This window comes from Triticum dicoccoides, chromosome 4B, assembly GCF_002162155.2.
Source record: "Triticum dicoccoides isolate Atlit2015 ecotype Zavitan chromosome 4B, WEW_v2.0, whole genome shotgun sequence".
Taxonomy (NCBI): Eukaryota; Viridiplantae; Streptophyta; class Magnoliopsida; order Poales; family Poaceae; genus Triticum; species Triticum dicoccoides.
In genome coordinates this window covers 7,677,580-7,694,322 of record NC_041387.1, presented here as the reverse complement: position 1 = coordinate 7,694,322, position 16,743 = coordinate 7,677,580, and the positions used below count along the sequence as shown (strand labels likewise).

The window sequence follows — 16,743 nt, the reverse complement described above, 5'->3', positions numbered from 1 at the left end:
CCAAAGGTGCTTCTTCCCCACCTTGACAGTGAAGTTGAAACAACGTGTAGTTTGTTAGCCAACTCCGACACTGACGAGGCCGGGCCATTGTCATTCCAGGCTGTCTCGACTACCTCTCTGAACCGTCCATCGGTTTCCCATGCACACTCGTACCGAAAGGGTTTCTTAGCAATGCATAGATTTCCAGCCTCCAAGTCATTCATCAGCAGAATGGGGCTGTGGTCGCTCTTAGCTGCTGTTAAGTGCTCGAGAGATGCAAAAGGGAAAACATTCGACCAGCTCGGCGAGGCCAAGGCCCGGTCTAGCCGAACCCTATAGTACTGGCCTCCCGCTACTCGCTTCTCAAAAGTCCAGTCCACCCCCTTGTATCCAATGTCAGCCAGTCCGCACAGATCTACTGCCTCTCTGAACCCGGCCATCTGAGCACTATCCCTTTGATTAGGACCCATTTGCTCCTCCTGTCGAAGTATCTCATTGAAATCTCCTATGCACAGCCACGGCAAGGTACTTTCTCCCCTCGACCTCTTCATCGTGTCCCATGTTTTGTATCTTGAGCTTCTATTGGCCTCTCCATAGAAGCAGGTAAGGCGCCAATGAACATTGCCTGGTTCCATTACCCATGAATCAATATGATATTGAGAAAAGTTCTTTATTGCTAGATTAACATCAGACTTCCAAAAAATACATAAACCTCCACTCCGTCCACTACTAGGTACTGCAAAACTACTTTGAAAACCTAATGTAGCCGCCAACCCCTCCACTCGGTTCTTTGCTAATTGAGTCTCCACAATGCATAGAACCGACGGCGCACTAGCCCCCACGAGATCGCGGAGCTCATGAACTGTCGCAGGATCGCCAATCTCACGACAGTTCCAACATAAGGTCCTCATCAGGCCCTCGAGGGAGGCCGCCTCTGTAGACAAATCCATGTTCTCCCCCTCCTCACCCTGCTGCTTCCTTCTCTTAACTACTGGATTTTTCTCCGGTGTTGACACCGGATCACTATTGCTTGAACTTGGTGTCGCTCCCTCCAGCCTCATGACCGTGCCAGCAACTCTACCAGCGAGATTCGATATTGGCTGCCCCCTTATAGTGAGAGTCCCATCCGCATTAACAAGCCGTTTGCGTGCTCCTCTTTCCACCTCCACCTCCATCTGCTGTGTCCGCTGCGAGTTATCTTGTGGTCCTAAGCCACCACCGACCACTGTCGATCCTCTTCCCCCTCTACCTCCACGATCTCCCCTGCCAGGCTCTCCCCCCTTCCTCTCCCTGCACCATCTCCTCTCCCCCTACCACCAAAGGGCTGGCCCGAAGGGATCTCAGGCTCCCACAACAGCCATTCTCCCCATTCAAAAGATCTGGGATCATGTACTCCATGGGTTATATTCGTGGGATCACCAAAGGGCTAGGGTTTTATTCGGGCCTCCTCCTCTGACCGCCGCCACTTTGGGCTGCAACTTGGGCCACGCCCCAGCCCACGGCGAACCACCTCCCTATTTTGTTTTCTTCATTTATTATTATATTATATATCCCCCTCAAAAAAATATATTATATTATATATATAATCCTCAAAAAAATTATTATTATATTTATTTCCCAAAAAGAATATTACTATATATAAGAAAAACAAAACAGTTTAACATCAGCAGTAATATCAGGCACTGTCCGCGCGGCAGGCATGGTAGGCAATCTTCAAATCGTCCAAAAAAATAAAATAAGCATCACTAGGTTCGTCGATCAGCAAGCGTTTACTTTTACCTTTTTTTTGACTAGGACAATGTCCGTGGTTGCCACGGGACAGCATAGAAATGTTGCACAGGTTGCTTTCGTCCCCGCAACTTCATCGCTTCTTCCATTTATTCTAAAAATTTTCGACACGCATCTTATTTCTCCTACCCCACCAAGACAAATTTTGATCTACCTTCGCCCTCTTTTATCACCGTCTACTCATTACTCTACCTTCGGTGTCATCACTTCATACAGTTTCACTTGCGCATAATAAAATAGCTCTAGGCCTAGCTTCTCAACAATGTATAAGCCGGGGCCAGGGTTTTACTCGGGCCTCCGCCTCCTCCTCCTGACCGCCACCACTTTGGGCTGCAACTTGGGCCACGCCCCAGCCCACGGCCAACCACCTCCCTATTTTGTTTTCTTCATTTATTATTATATATATAATCCTAAAAAAAAGTATTATTATATATATTTCCCTCAAAATATATTTATTATTATATATATGGAAAAGAAAAACAGTTTAACATCAGCAGTAATACCAAGCACTCTCCGCGCGGCAGGCATGGTAGGCAATCTTCAAATCGTTCAAAAAATAAAATAAGCATCACTAGGTTCGTCGATCAGCAAGCATTTACTTTTTTTTGACTAGGACAATGTCCGTGGTTGCCACGGGACATCATAAAAATGTTGCACGGGTTCCTTTCGTCCCCGCAACTTCATCGCTTCTTCCATTTGTTCTAAATTTTCTCGACACGCATCTTATTTCTCCTATCCCACCAAGACAAAATTTGCTCTATCTTCGCCCTCTTTTATCACCGTCTACTCATTACTCTACCTTCGGTGTCATCACTTCATATGGTTTCACTTCATATGGTTTGTTGGTGGCACAAACCAGTACCAATGCCCCCCTTTAGTCCCAGTTGGTGCCACCAACCGGGACCAAAGGCCTCTGCTTCCCGCCCTTTGGGCTGCTGAAAAGTGACCTTTGGTCCCGGTTGGTGGCACCAACCGGGACGAAAGGGTGCATTGGTCCCGGTTGGTGCCACGAACCGGTACCAATGCACTGGGTATATAAGAAAACACTTAGCAGTTTCGACCAAATCCGTCACTTATTCTCCCCCGACGCCCCTGCTCCTCCTCGTCGTCGCCGCCCGGTGCCCCTGCTCCACATCGTCACCGCCAGGCTGCCCCGACGCCGCCCGCCGCCCCCGCCGTCACCATCGTCGTCGCCCGCGTCCGTCGTCGTCGTCACCCGTGCCCTTGCCGTTGCCCGCGCCGTCGCCCGACGCCGTCGCCCGCGCCCTCCCCCTCACCCGACGCTGTCACCGCGCGCCGTCCCTACCCCGACGCCGTCGCCGCGCCACTCCCCGCGCCCCTGCCGGACTATATACTTTGGCCGGACTATTGAACTATGAATATACAAGATTGAAGACTTCGTCCCGTGTCCGGATGGGACTCTCCTTTGCGTGGAAGGCAAGCTTGGCGATTCGGATGATAGATCTCCTTCTCTGTAACCGACTTTGTGTAACCCTAGCCCCCTCCGGTGTCTATATAACCGGAGGGTTTAGTCCATAGGACAACAACAATCATAATCATAGGCTAGCTTCTAGGGTTTAGCCTCTACGATCTCGTGGTAGATCAACTCTTGTAATACTCATATCATCAAGATCAATCAAGCAGGAAGTAGGGTATTACCTCCATCGAGAGGGCCTGAACCTGGGTAAACATCGTGTCCCCAGTCTCCTGTTACCATTAGCCTTAGACGCACAGTTCAGACCCCCTACCCGAGATCCGTCGGTTTTGACACCGACATTGGTGCTTTCATTGAGAGTTCCACTGTGTCGTTGCGATAAGGCTTGATGGCTCGTCTCGTTGTCAAGGACAACATCACCTCCGAGGGAGCCCTGGCCCTAGGCCAAACTCTCCGGCTGGGCGGCTTCATCATGACCACCCGATCGGCTGTCGTGCCGACGATGACTTCTCAGGTCATCAAAAACAGCCTCCACGTCGATTCGGAACTCGCCGAACAGATGGACCCAATGTATCTCTCCTCCCTTAATGAGCTCTTGGATCGCATTGCCGCCCTGGGCGTCGCTACGGACTATGACTGGATCGGGCTTAAACCCGACCAAAGTGAGATTTATTCTCCTCCGGTCACCCATGAGATAGCGGTAGTGGAAGAGCATCATACGAATTCTCCCTCTATTTTGAGGACGAACTATGTCCGGGTTTCCGAGCTCTCCGAGCCGGACACCCGTTCATGGGAGGACATGACCCAAGCCCCGAGTTCAGAATCGGGCGGCGGGCCGAAGAAATTGGGAACGTCCCGGAACACGAGCCGTTAAGCTCGGAAGCTTCTTTGCCCCTGGGTATCAGATTGGGTCAGGATTCGGGTTCAAAACCGCCCACTCACCCAAATTTATTAAATCTTTCGCATATCATACAAGAGCCCCAAGAGACAGTACATCATTACTGGGCCAGATTCCTCTTTGTGATAAACAGGGTCAAGGACTGTCGCGAGGTGGACGCAATCTCCCTCTTTTGCAAAAATTGCACGGACAAAGGGATCCTCAACACTATAAGTCGCCGTGACATAGTAAACTTTGCTGACTTAGCAGCTATAGTGCAGAAATACTGCACGATGGAAAGCGCTTGGAAAGCCCAAACAAACTTCTGGGACAATCCGGCTCTCACTAAACCCTTCGTCCGAACTAAAATGGAAAACTCTCGTAAGTTACCCGATTCAATTACCAAAAAACCAAAAGCCCGATGCAAGTCATGGAACCGTATTAGAGGAATGGCTCAATGGGCCATGCAAAATTCACAGCACACCGGATACCACACCAACAGATAGCCTTAGAGCATGTTGGATACTCCGGCAGGTTGCAAAGAGCGGCGAGGATCTCCTCATAAACCATACAGGAGAGCAACATCCCGCCAGAAACAACAATACGGTATTGACAGTCTTCGAGACTTTCGCCTCAAATAATAGGCGCAAGCAAGCTCAACGTAGTCTCGCCGAAGTTTGCCACGTGGCAACAATAAATCCATGGAACGACACGGCTATAACTTACAATGCCAGTGACGAACCTCAATTCCGAACAGTCCGAGCAGCAGCCGCTTTGGTCCTTAGTCCAATCGTGGACGGCTTCCGGCTCACTAAAGTGCTCATGGACGGCGGAAGCGGACTAAACCTCATCTACGAAGAAACCCTCAACAAGATGGAAATTGACAAGAGCCGCATTGAGCGAAGCAGCACGACCTTCAGGGGAATCGTCCCTAGTCGGGAGGCGCGATGTGCGGGAAAAATCACACTAGATGTGGTATTCGGCACGCCAGAGAATTACAGGTCCGAAGAAATTACATTCCAAGTGGCCCCGTTCAGCAGCGGATACCACGCCCTCTTAGGGCGGGACGCATTCACGAGCTTCCAAGCTATACCCCATTACGGGTACATGAAGCTCAAAATGCCCAAGCCCAATGGAATCATTACTCTAGCTAGTGATCCGGACTTCGCACTCCGCACTGAAAATAAAACTGCCGCACTAGCCCTGGAGGCATTATCAGAAGCCCTCGCGGTCGAAGAACTAACAACGCTATGAGCCACAGTGGACAGAGACGACGTGATACTCGGCAAACGACCCAAGCCCACCTCCTTCAAACCCGCGGATGAGATAGTCAAATTCCAGGTCCACCCAATGGACCCTACAAAGACAGCTTCCATTGGGACACAGTTAAACCCCACAATAGATGCCGCACTGTGAGATTTCCTGCATGAGAATTGGGATATTTTCGCTTGGCATCCTTTAGACATGTCGGGCATCCCACGCAGGCTGGCCGAACACAGCCTCAATATACTGAAAGGATACAGGCCAGTCAAGCAAACTCTTAGGCGCTTCTCAGAGCCTAAGCGGCAAGCCATGGGAGAAGAGGTAGCCAAGCTACTCGAGGTCGGATTCATCAGAGACATCAAAAATCCGGATTGGTTAGCAAACCTAGTAATGGTACCAAAGAAGGACAAATCCTGGCGCCTATGCGTCGATTTCAAGGACCTCAATAAGGCTTGCCCTAATGATCCTTTCCCCCTCCCCCGCATTGATCAAATCATCGACGCCACCGCAGAGCACGACTCATTGTGTTTCCTCGAAGCATACTCCGGATACCATCAAATCAAGATGGTGGAGTCCGACCAAGCCGCAACGGCCTTCATTACGCCATACATTCCCTTCTGTTTGAACACCATGCCTTTCAGGCTCAAAAACGCCGGCGCAACCTATCAACGCATGATTCAGAGATGCCTGCAAAAACAAATCGGCAAAATAGTAGAGGCTTATGTAGACGACGTGGTCATCAAAGCAAGACACATTGAAACTTTAATAGATGACTTGAGGCTCACGTTCGACAATCTCCGAACATACGACATCAAGCTCAACCCGGAGAAATGTGTCTTCGGTGTACCCTCCGGCAAATTGCTCGACTTCATCGTTTCCAATAGAGGAATTGAAGCAAATCCAGCAAATATCCGAGCTCTGTCACAATTGGCTATCCCAACAGACCTCAAGCAGATCCAGAAACTAACTGGATGTGTGGCTGCCTTAAGCCGCTTTATCTCCCGATTAGGAGAAAAGGCACTACCCCTTTATCGCCTTCTTCGACGCACCGAACACTTCGAGTGGACGGATGCGGCCACGGCCGGACTGGAAGAAACAAAGGCACTCTTGGCCACCAATCCAGTCCTGACCGTGCCAAATACTGGCGAACCCATGCTATTATACAGAGCTGCAACACACCAAGTTGTAAGCGCAATGCTCGTCGTTGAACGAGAAGCAGACGGACACAAGTTCCCGCTCCAAAAGCTGGTATATTACGTGTCCACTATCCTCACTCCATGCAAATCTCGGTACCCACACTATCAAAAGATAGCGTACGCGGTCTTCATGGCATCCCGGAAGCTACGACACTACTTCCAAGAGTGTTCAATTATGGTGGCCTCTGAAGTACCACTCAATGATATAATAAACAATCGCGACGCAGCGGGCCGAATCGCTAAATGGGCTATTGAGCTCCTTCCATTTGACATAACATACAAACCATGGCGGGCCATTAAGTCGCAAGTACTGGCTGACTTTGTCGCCGAATGGACATAAGCCGAACTCCCTAAAGAGTACGGCGCATACTCCAATTGGATCATGCACTTCGACGGCTCTAAAATGCTGGCCGGATTGGGAGCGGGTGTTGTCCTGACATCCCCCACGGGAGACACGGTCCAATACGTACTCTAAATATTATACACAGACTCACACAATGCAGCCGAATACGAGGCTCTGTTGCATGGTCTTCGGATGGCAGTCTCCATGGGCATCCAACGCCTCGAAGTACGCGGGGACTCGAACCTCACAATATCTCAGATAAATGGAGACTTTGATGCCAAGGATCCTAAAATGATGGCTTATCGTAATGCCGTCCTCAAAATGTCAGCTCGGTTCAAGGGGCTCGAATTCCACCATGTGGTGAGAGAAAATAATCAAATGGCGGATATCCTCACCCGCATCGGCGCTAAACGCGACCCTGTCCCACCTAATATCTTCTTGGAAAGACTGTTCAAGCCGTCCGTGATATGGGAAGGGGAGTTCGGCAATATTAGTCCAGCTCCGAATACAACCCAAGATTCCGAACCATCTGACGTAATCGGAGGCCCTGCCATCGAAATAACACCTTCGGCCCACGAAATCATGGCTGTCATCGCCCCGTGGACCGAGCCCTTCTTAGCCTACCTAAATAGGCAGGAGCTCCCTGAGGACCAAAACGAGGCACATTGTATTGTGCGACGTTCTAAGGCCTACAAAGTCCATGAAGGAGAGCTCTACAAGAAAAGCACTACCGGAGTGCTCCAAAGATGCATCTCCAAAGAGGAAGGGCGGCAGCTCTTAGCCGAAATCCATTCCGGACTCGGCGAGCACCACGCTGCAGCTCGGGTACTTGTAAGCAAGGCCTTCCAGACAGGTTTTTACTGGCCGACAGCTCGGGCAGATGCACAGGTCCCTGTCCAACATTGCGTTGGTTGCCAACTCTTCGCCAATCAGAGCCACATGCCCCCTAGCGCTCTCCAAACAATCCCCATAACTTGGCCCTTCGTGGTCTGGGGGCTGGATATGGTCGGACCTCTTAAAGGGGGAAGCCATAAGAAAAAAATACTTATTGGTCATGGTGGACAAGTTCACCAAATGGATAGAGGCCGAACCAGTTAAAACGGCTGAACCCGGACCAGTGATAGACTTCATATCAGGGGTTGTACACCGTTACGGTGTCCCCCATGGCATCATCACTGACAATGGCTCAAATTTCACAGCCGATGAGGTGAAAACTTGGTGCGGCAACATGGGCATCAAGCTCGATTACGCCTCTGTCTATCACCCCCAAACAAACGGTCAAGTCGAACATGCAAATGGTCTCATTATGAGCGGCATCAAACCCAGACTAGTGCGATCCTTGAAGGATTCGGACACACATTGGGTCGAGGAGCTCGACTCCATACTCTGGGGGCTGCGGACCACGCCGAATCGTACCACCGGATACACACCATTTTTTATGGTATACGGCGCAGAAGCAGTGCTACCCTGCGATATAATCCATGACTCACCTTGCGTGCGCATGTACGAAGAGAAGGATGCCGAACTAGATCGGCAGGACAACTAGGATGCTCTGGAAGAGGAGCGTGACGTCGCGAAACCCCGTTCCGCATTTTATCAACAACAGGCTCGAAGGTATCAAAGCAGAGAAGTACGGGCCAAAACTTATAACATTGGCGAACTAGTTCTACGCCTCTCGGAAAAGAAGAAGGACAAGCTCAAACCCAAATGGGAGGGTCCCTTCATCATTGATAAAGTTCTCACCGGAGGAGCGTACCGTCTGCGCAATGCATCTGACAATAGACTCGAGCCGAACCCATGGAATGCGGCCAGACTCCGAAGATTCTACGCCTAGTGCCGAACTCAGTGTTCGTCTCCTTACCTCCGCCTCTTCAATTTTGTTCTCCTTTTTCCTTTATCGCCCTCTTTTCTTTATCACATATATCCTTAAAAACTGTACGGATGCTTTGATCGCTCCGGCCGCACTATGCGTGCACACTATACCTGGGGGCTTCCTATACGGAAGCTAAACATAACTACTTTAATGGCTTCCTGCCAGCCACATATGCGTTTTCTTTCCATATGTGCCTTTTCTTCACCATTATATGCATCGGTATGACTTAAGTTTTGGCCATGCTGGGTTGCCTGGATCTTGTGTTTATGCCCTACGTTCCCGTTAATTTGGCTAGGGCATAAGGGGAGCACCTCTGCGATTGTTACTGCCGGTTGAGCCGAATGTGTACCTCAGACTGAAAGAAGCCGAAAGCTAGCATTCTTAAGGGAATATTTGGTCGGTGAACAAAAGATGTTTTCGTTTATTACAACGTGAATCCCCAGATGTTTTGTTTCCTGTGCTTCTGTTCGCAGTCCGTACATGCACATCGATGCATGCGCACCCAGTGAAAGGAACCCCTAACGGAACTATTCTCGCTGGAAGATGTTTCTTACTATCCATGTAATATAACATAACTAGTTGGGTACTTGTATGTTCACGCACTTATGACCCCTACGCCTGATTTTCATGCATACCCCGGTTTTTCATAACTGTGCGGGTATTCGGATACACTTAGGATTGTCGGGTCCGGGGGCTAAAGCGAAAAGGTCCGCCATGACAAATGATTTTTAATCCGGCTAGGGACTACATAGGTCCATTTAATTACATAGTCACTTGGACTGGCTATATTCTTCCTCTATACCATCCAACAGGCTGTCTAGCTTACAATCCTGTTGGGAATACTTTGCGGCTAACGCTACTTGGTCATATACCAGACTTACAGGTATCTCTTGCCCATCTGACCCCACTGGTCCGACTTCGGCCATATGGTTCGGGTCAGCCTTGGCGTATCGCGTCTTCACCATAGCCCAAGCTTCTCTCACACCTTGTCGGCAAGCTGATATCTTCCATAATTGGAAGCGCCGCCGTGCTCCTTTGAGCATCTCCACAAGCTCGCTCATGCCTCCTGGCAGTGAAGCAGATGGCCACAAGGCCTGGGTAATACCCTGCTTCACCTGCCGAGCTCGTTCCTGCAGTTGTGAAAGATCTTGCAGCATATCGCCTGCGGATCCAGGCATCTCCTCTTCAGGACGGCCCGTCAGCATACATACAGACATAACTCTGTAAATACGCTTCCTCGCCGAACTGTACTATAGTTTGTTTAAAGCACTTACCATATATGCCGCGTCGAAGCCTCCTGTTCTCCTTCACGGAGTCCGCGAGCTGAGCCCGAAAATCTTTTAATTCGACGCTCAGTCGGATATTAGCATCTTGGAGACTATTTTTCTCTTGAATAGCCTGCGTCAGCACGCGCTCGCCCGCCTTCACCTGACTTCGCAGATGGGGCTCATTATCTCCCACAATCTTCGGATTCTCTCTAGGATTGTCTGCAGAATCTTTTGTTAGATTTCTAAACCATGCCGAATAAGTAACTGGTATACGTCCTAAGAAATTCTGTTATCAAGGCAAGTATTACCAGATGAGGCCCTTTTTGACTCCTCTTGTTCGGCAATAGCGGCCTTCAGCTGGGTCTTACATTCTCCTAGCTCTTGACATAACTGGGCATTCTTCTCTACAAGAACCTATGCATACAATGATCCTTAAATCAGTTGTGCCAACTGTTTCAAGTCTTAGGGGCTACTACTACACATACTTATCAAATTTTCTTACCTGTATAACCTTCACATACTGGTCCGTTTCTCTGGAAAGTCCATCTTGAGCAGCGCGGATATATGCGTCTCCGAAGTTGAAGGCATTGAATGCCTCTTCGGAAAAAATACCACCACGGAGTACGGCCCGTCGGCGCCGTTGATTCATGGCGCTCTCCACTTCAGAATTTGTGGCGGAAAGCCTATCCATATCCTCTGCCTGAGGACAGTTCGACATTGTCCTCACATCAGCCTCCACCCGTGAGTCCGGTTCAGGAATCCGGCTGCTTGAGGTGTGGCCGGCGGGGTCCCCGGATATAGTCCGGCGACTACTCTTTCTGCTAGGACATAATTAAACCTGTCATATCTCGGCAAAGATAATCAGGGAGTAAGTTTAATTTGTACCTCTGCGCCAGCATCTCAATCCTAACCGTCTTCCTTTTAAGCCTGCCTTGTCCGGACGCCCTTTGCTGATGAGCCCCCGCGGGTTCCGCACGGCGTCCCGATGAACGTTTCTATAAAGATGCAACATGTGTGCTTAAGGTATGGCATAACTAAGGAATCCTTTTTGGAAGTTAGGACCCCGGCTTTACTTACATGCGACACAGGAAGCAGTCCGGGATAATCCACGATGATGGCCACTAAAGGGCCGTCGCAGCTTGCCTGGTAGAATGTCCCGTTGATAAACTCCATGAATATGTCCAGATCTTCTTCAAGTACGGGGTCGAGAGCCCGGCCAGGATCCTCTGGCTGCGGAGATGGGTTGTTGAACTCTCTCACAGCCTTTCTTAGTTCCTGCTTTGAAATAGCAATGTAAATGATTATGAAAAAGGAGGCAAAAATGGACAGAGTCGAGTAAAAAATGGCAGCTTACCCAGCTTGGGGGGTTGTACATGCAAAATCTGTTGGGGAACATAGCAGAAATTCAAAATTTTCTATGCATCACCAAGATCAATCTATGGAGTAATCTAGCAACGAGGGGAAGGAGAGTGCATCTACATACCCTTGTAGATTGCTAAGCGGAAGCGTTCAAGTGAACGGGGTTGATGGAGTCGTACTCGTCATGATCAAAATCACCGATGATCCTAGTGCCGAACGGACGGCACCTCCGCGTTCAACGCACATGCAGCCCGGTGACGTCTCCCATGCCTTGATCCAGCAAGGAGAGAGGGAGAGGTTGGGGAAGACTCCGTCCAGCAGCAGCACGACGTCGTGGTGGTGGTGGAGGAGCGTGGCAATCCTGCAGGGCTTCGCCAAGCACCGCGGGAGAGGAGGAGGACTTGGGAGAGGGGGAGGGCTGCGCCAGAACTTGGGGGTGCGGCTGCCCTCCCACCCCTCCACTATTTATAGGTGGGGAGAGAGGGGGCCGGCCCCCCTAGATCCCATCTAGGGTTGCGGCGGCGGCCAAGGGGGGGAGGAGTGCCTCCCAAGTCAAGTGGAGGCCCTCCCCTTTAGGGTTTCCCCTCTCCCATGCGCATGGGCCTTGGGGGGGGGCTGGTGCCCCTGGACCATTAAGGCCAGGGCGCCCCTTACAGCCCATGCTGCTCTATTGGACGTGGTGGAACATTTTCCGGACCTCCAGACCCCTCTGGAATCCTCCGGAACCTTCCGGAAGCTTCCCGGTACAATACCGGAAAAAACCGAACTTTTCCCGGAACCCGAACAACAACTTTGAATATATAAATCTTTACCTCCGGACCATTCCTGAACTCCTCGTGATGTCCGGGATCTCATCCGGGACTCCGAACAACATTCGGTAACCACATATATCTATTCCCTATAACCCTAGCGCCATCGAACCTTAAGTGTGTAGACCCTACGGGTTCGGGAACCATGCAGACATGACCGAGACAACTCTCCGACCAATAACCAACAGCAGGATCTGGATACCCATGTTGGCTCCCACATGTTCCATGATGATCTCATTGGATGAACCATGATGTCGAGGATTCAATCAATCCCGTATTCAATTCCCTTTGTCTAGCGGTATTGTACTTGCCTGAGATTTGATCGTCGGTATCCCGATACCTTGTTCAATCTCGTTACCGGCAAGTCTCTTTACTCATTCCGTAACACATCATCCCGTGATCAACCCCTTGGTCACACTGTGCACATTATGATGATGTCCTACCGAGTGGGCCCAGAGATACCTCTCCGTTACACGAAGTGACAAATCCCAGTCTCGATTCGTGCCAACCCAACAGACACTTTCGGATATACCCGTAGTGCACCTTTATAGCCACCCAGTTACGTTGTGACGTTGGGTACACCCAAAACATTCCTACGGTATCCGGGAGTTGCACAATCTCATGATCTAAGGAAATGATACTTGACATTAGAAAAGCTTTAGCATATGAACTACACGATCTTTGTGCTAGGCTTAGGATTGGGTCTTGTCCATCACATCATTCTCCTAATGATGTGATCCCATTATCAACGACATCCAATGTCCATGGTCAGGAAACCGTAACCATCTATTGACCAACGAGCTAGTCAACTAGAGGCATACTAGGGATATAGTGTTGTCTATGTACCCACACATGTATCTGAGTTTCCTATCAATACAATTATAGCATGGATAATAAACGATTTATCATGAACAAGGAAATATAATAATAATAATAACTAATTTATTATTGCCTCTAGGGCATATTTCCAACAAAATCCATCCCGCGATTTAATGCGGAGGAACTCCTCTTCCTCTACTTTATACAAGTCGGACAGTATTCTCGCCAGAGCGGTGGCGGAGTCCGGACCTTTACGACCGCAGCGGGAGGCGTCGTCTTCTCCATTGAAGTGCCACATGGGTCTCCCCCTATATCGAAGTGGCTGCACCCCCTGCATTATGCATATTGACATAAGTTCGGTTATTTTCAGTCCTGATTTGGCCAGGTTTTTTATCCTGCTCATCAGATAGAGGACTTCTCTATTGTCTTCCTCCTAGGGGCTCTGGGGGCGCCAACTTTGGCGTTTCTTCAGTGGAGTATTGGTAAACTCAGGAAGGCCTGTCCGGACTGGATCCGGAAGGGGAACATCATCAACATAAAACCACTCTGAAGGCCAGTCTTCGGACGCCTTCTTTGGAGTACCGGACAGGTATCCAGTCTGGGCGACGCGCCATATTTCGGCTCCGCCCACTTGATATATAGATCCCTCCTAATTGCGGGGGACGAGGCAAAATAACCTCTTCCATAACTCGAAATGAGCTTCACAGCCCAGAAATAGCTCGCAGAGGGCAACGTAACCCGCGATGTGCTGTATGGAGGTGGGGGTAAAGTTATGCAGCTGGAGGCCGTAGAACTCCAGGAGCCCGCGGAGGAATGGGTGGATTGGAAACCCGACTCCTCTTAGCAGATATGGGACAAGGCATACCCGCTCTCCCTGAGATGGGTTAGGAAATCTCTCCGCTTGCTCCCCGCCATTATAGGTGGCTAGTCCGGATCGGACGGGGACCATGTATGCAGGTGGAAGGAACACTTGGGTCTGCAACTCTACTTGACGGCTGTGAGGGACGAAACACTTTTCCCAATCCCCTGGCTTCAAGCTAGGGGAGCTAGAGGAAGAGCTGCGACAACCGGCCATGATGGGATGGTCTTTTTCGGACGCGCTCTACGGAATGCTTGCTCGAGAGAAGATGGTGTGATTTCGATCTGAGGATCCCCGTCTCTTCAAATAGACGGTTTGCTTACAGGGTCAGGGTGGAAAATGTAAAAATTCCCCGGCTCCTCGTATTCGCTCGACACGTGGAGATGGCCATTATTGAAGCACAGAGGCCGAGGAGTACAACATTAATGGGAGGCCGGGCACTGTTTGCTACGACAGGTACTCTGGATTTGGAGAAGAACCCGCCTTGCAATGCCGAAGACAATCTGCGTGCCGGACTCATCTTCATTGAAGCCTGGTTTGGGGGCTACTGAGGGAGTCCTGGATAAGGGGTTATCCGGACAGCCGGACTATATACTTTGGCCGGACTGTTGGACTATGAAGATACAAGATTGAAGACTTCATCCCGTGTCTGGATGGGACTCTCCTTCGCATGGAAGGCAAGCTTGGCAATTCGGATGATAGATCTCCTTCTCTGTAACCGACTTTGTGTAACCCTAGCCCCCTCCGGTGTATATATAAACCGGAGGGTTTAGTCTGTAGGACAACAACAATCATAATCATAGGCTAGCTTCTAGGGTTTAGCCTCTACAGTCTCGTGGTAGATCAACTCTTGTAATACTCATATCATCAAGATCAATCAAGCAGGAAGTAGGGTATTACCTCCATCGAGAGGGCCCGAACCTGGGTAAACATAGTGTCCACAGTCTCCTGTTACCATTAGCCTTAGACGCACAGTTCGGACCCCCTACCCGAGATCCGCCGGTTTTGACACCGACACTCACCCCGACACCGCCTGCCGCGCGCTCCTCCTTCTATGAGCACCGCGCCTCTGCCGGCCCAGCCGCCGTCGTGCTTTTTTTTAGTTATACATGCTATTCTTTTACATGTTTTTAGATTTTCGTATATGATAGTATGTATTTTTTAAATATATGTATTATTTTATGTATGTTCATATATGTATGTATGTATTTTTTTACATGTTTTTTGTATGTATGTATGTATTTTTTACATGTTTTTTGTATGTATGTATGTATTTTTTCAATTGTAATGATGTTTTAAAGTATACATATATGCAAAAGTTAGATTATATATGTTCTCTGATTTAGTACATTTTAGGTTAGTTTAATTTTTAGAAATTTTTTATATATCTAGCTAGGAAAGGAAGAAGAAGAAAAAGAATGAGAGGAAAAAGGAAAATAAGAAGAGGAAGAAAGGAGAAGAAGAGGAGAGGAAGAAGAGGAGAAATAAATAAGAAGAGGAAAAAAGAAGAAAAAGAAGAGGAGAAGAAGAAAGGAATAGAGGAGAAGAAGAGAAAATAGTATTTTCTATTTTTTTCTTCTCCTCTATTCCTTTCTTCTTCTCCTCTTTTTTCTTCTTCTTTTTTTTCTTCGATCTTCTCTTCTATTCCTTTCTTCTTCTCCTCTTTTTTCTTCTTCTTTTTTTTCTTTGATCTTCTCTTCTATTCCTTTCTTCTTCTCCTCTTTTTATTTCTTCTTTTGTCTTCTTATTTTTTTATCGTGTATGTCGTTGTCGATATACCCCCTCCCGATAACTTCAACACGAGGGAGGGGGTCGATATACCCCCTCCTTGATAACATTATTTTCCCATGTATGTGTGTCGTCGTTGTCGATATAACCCCCTCCCGAATAACTTCGACATGAGGGGCGGTTGATATATATGCCCCCTCTCGACCGTGATAACTTATACCACGGGAGCACACCCCCCCGGCCCTCTCGTGTGAGCAAAACTCTCGAGGACACCCAAACCCTAGAAAAAACGATGTCGGTCTCCTACCCCCTCCCGTCGCGCCCCTACCCGACAAACTCTCTCAAGGCCACCCAAATTTACCAAGTTAAAAGAGCGTTGTCGTCGAGGCCACCCCAAACCCTTGAAGCGTTATCGAGGCCACCCCAAACCCTTGAAGCGTTGCCGAGGCCACCCAAACACTAGAGAAGCAGCGTCGAGGCCACTAATATGATTCCTTATTGTGATTAGCTAGCTAGTTCTACGTTTGCCACTAATATATCCATCTGTCGTGTTTGAATAATAATTGCCATGTTGTAAATATTTGCGGAAACTATGGAGCACCCCCGAGACGAAGCAACAGAAGCGATGTTGGGGGACATAATCGCAAAAGGAAGTGATGTCGTCTTGTCATTTCTCAACGGCAGCGATGGTCTGGAAGGACAGGGTGAAGAAGAAGGCTATGATTATGATGGCTCCGGTCACCCAATGCAGGTACAAGAAGAAGTCTATGATTATGATGGCTCCGATGACCCAATGCCGGTACAAGAAGGAGACCGTGATGACGGATCTGGTGACCGAACCGAGTCCGGCCAGGTATATATATTAGTTAAGCCTGTGATGACTAGCTAATTGATTATCACGCCCAATATGCGACCCTATCCAAAAGGAACTCGAAGGTCCCACCAAGGATAGACCCGCATATTGGAACGCTTTCGCAAGGTGGATATCATTACATCAACATTACATAATAGATGGGGATACATACATAAGGCATACAATGCCACACGAATACAACATCACAATACATCAGAGTACCATCCGACTACGGATGAATCACAAACAGAAACTCAAACGACATCCACCCTGCTAGCCCAGGCTGCAGACCTG

General features: G+C 49.1%; 1 pseudogene; it reads left to right on the top strand.

Annotated features, from left to right (window-relative positions):
• The window catches only part of LOC119292409, an 88,559-nt pseudogene extending 77,265 nt beyond the window's left edge, over positions 1–11,294 (top strand).
• Positions 11,295–16,743: the final 5,449 nt, after the last annotated feature.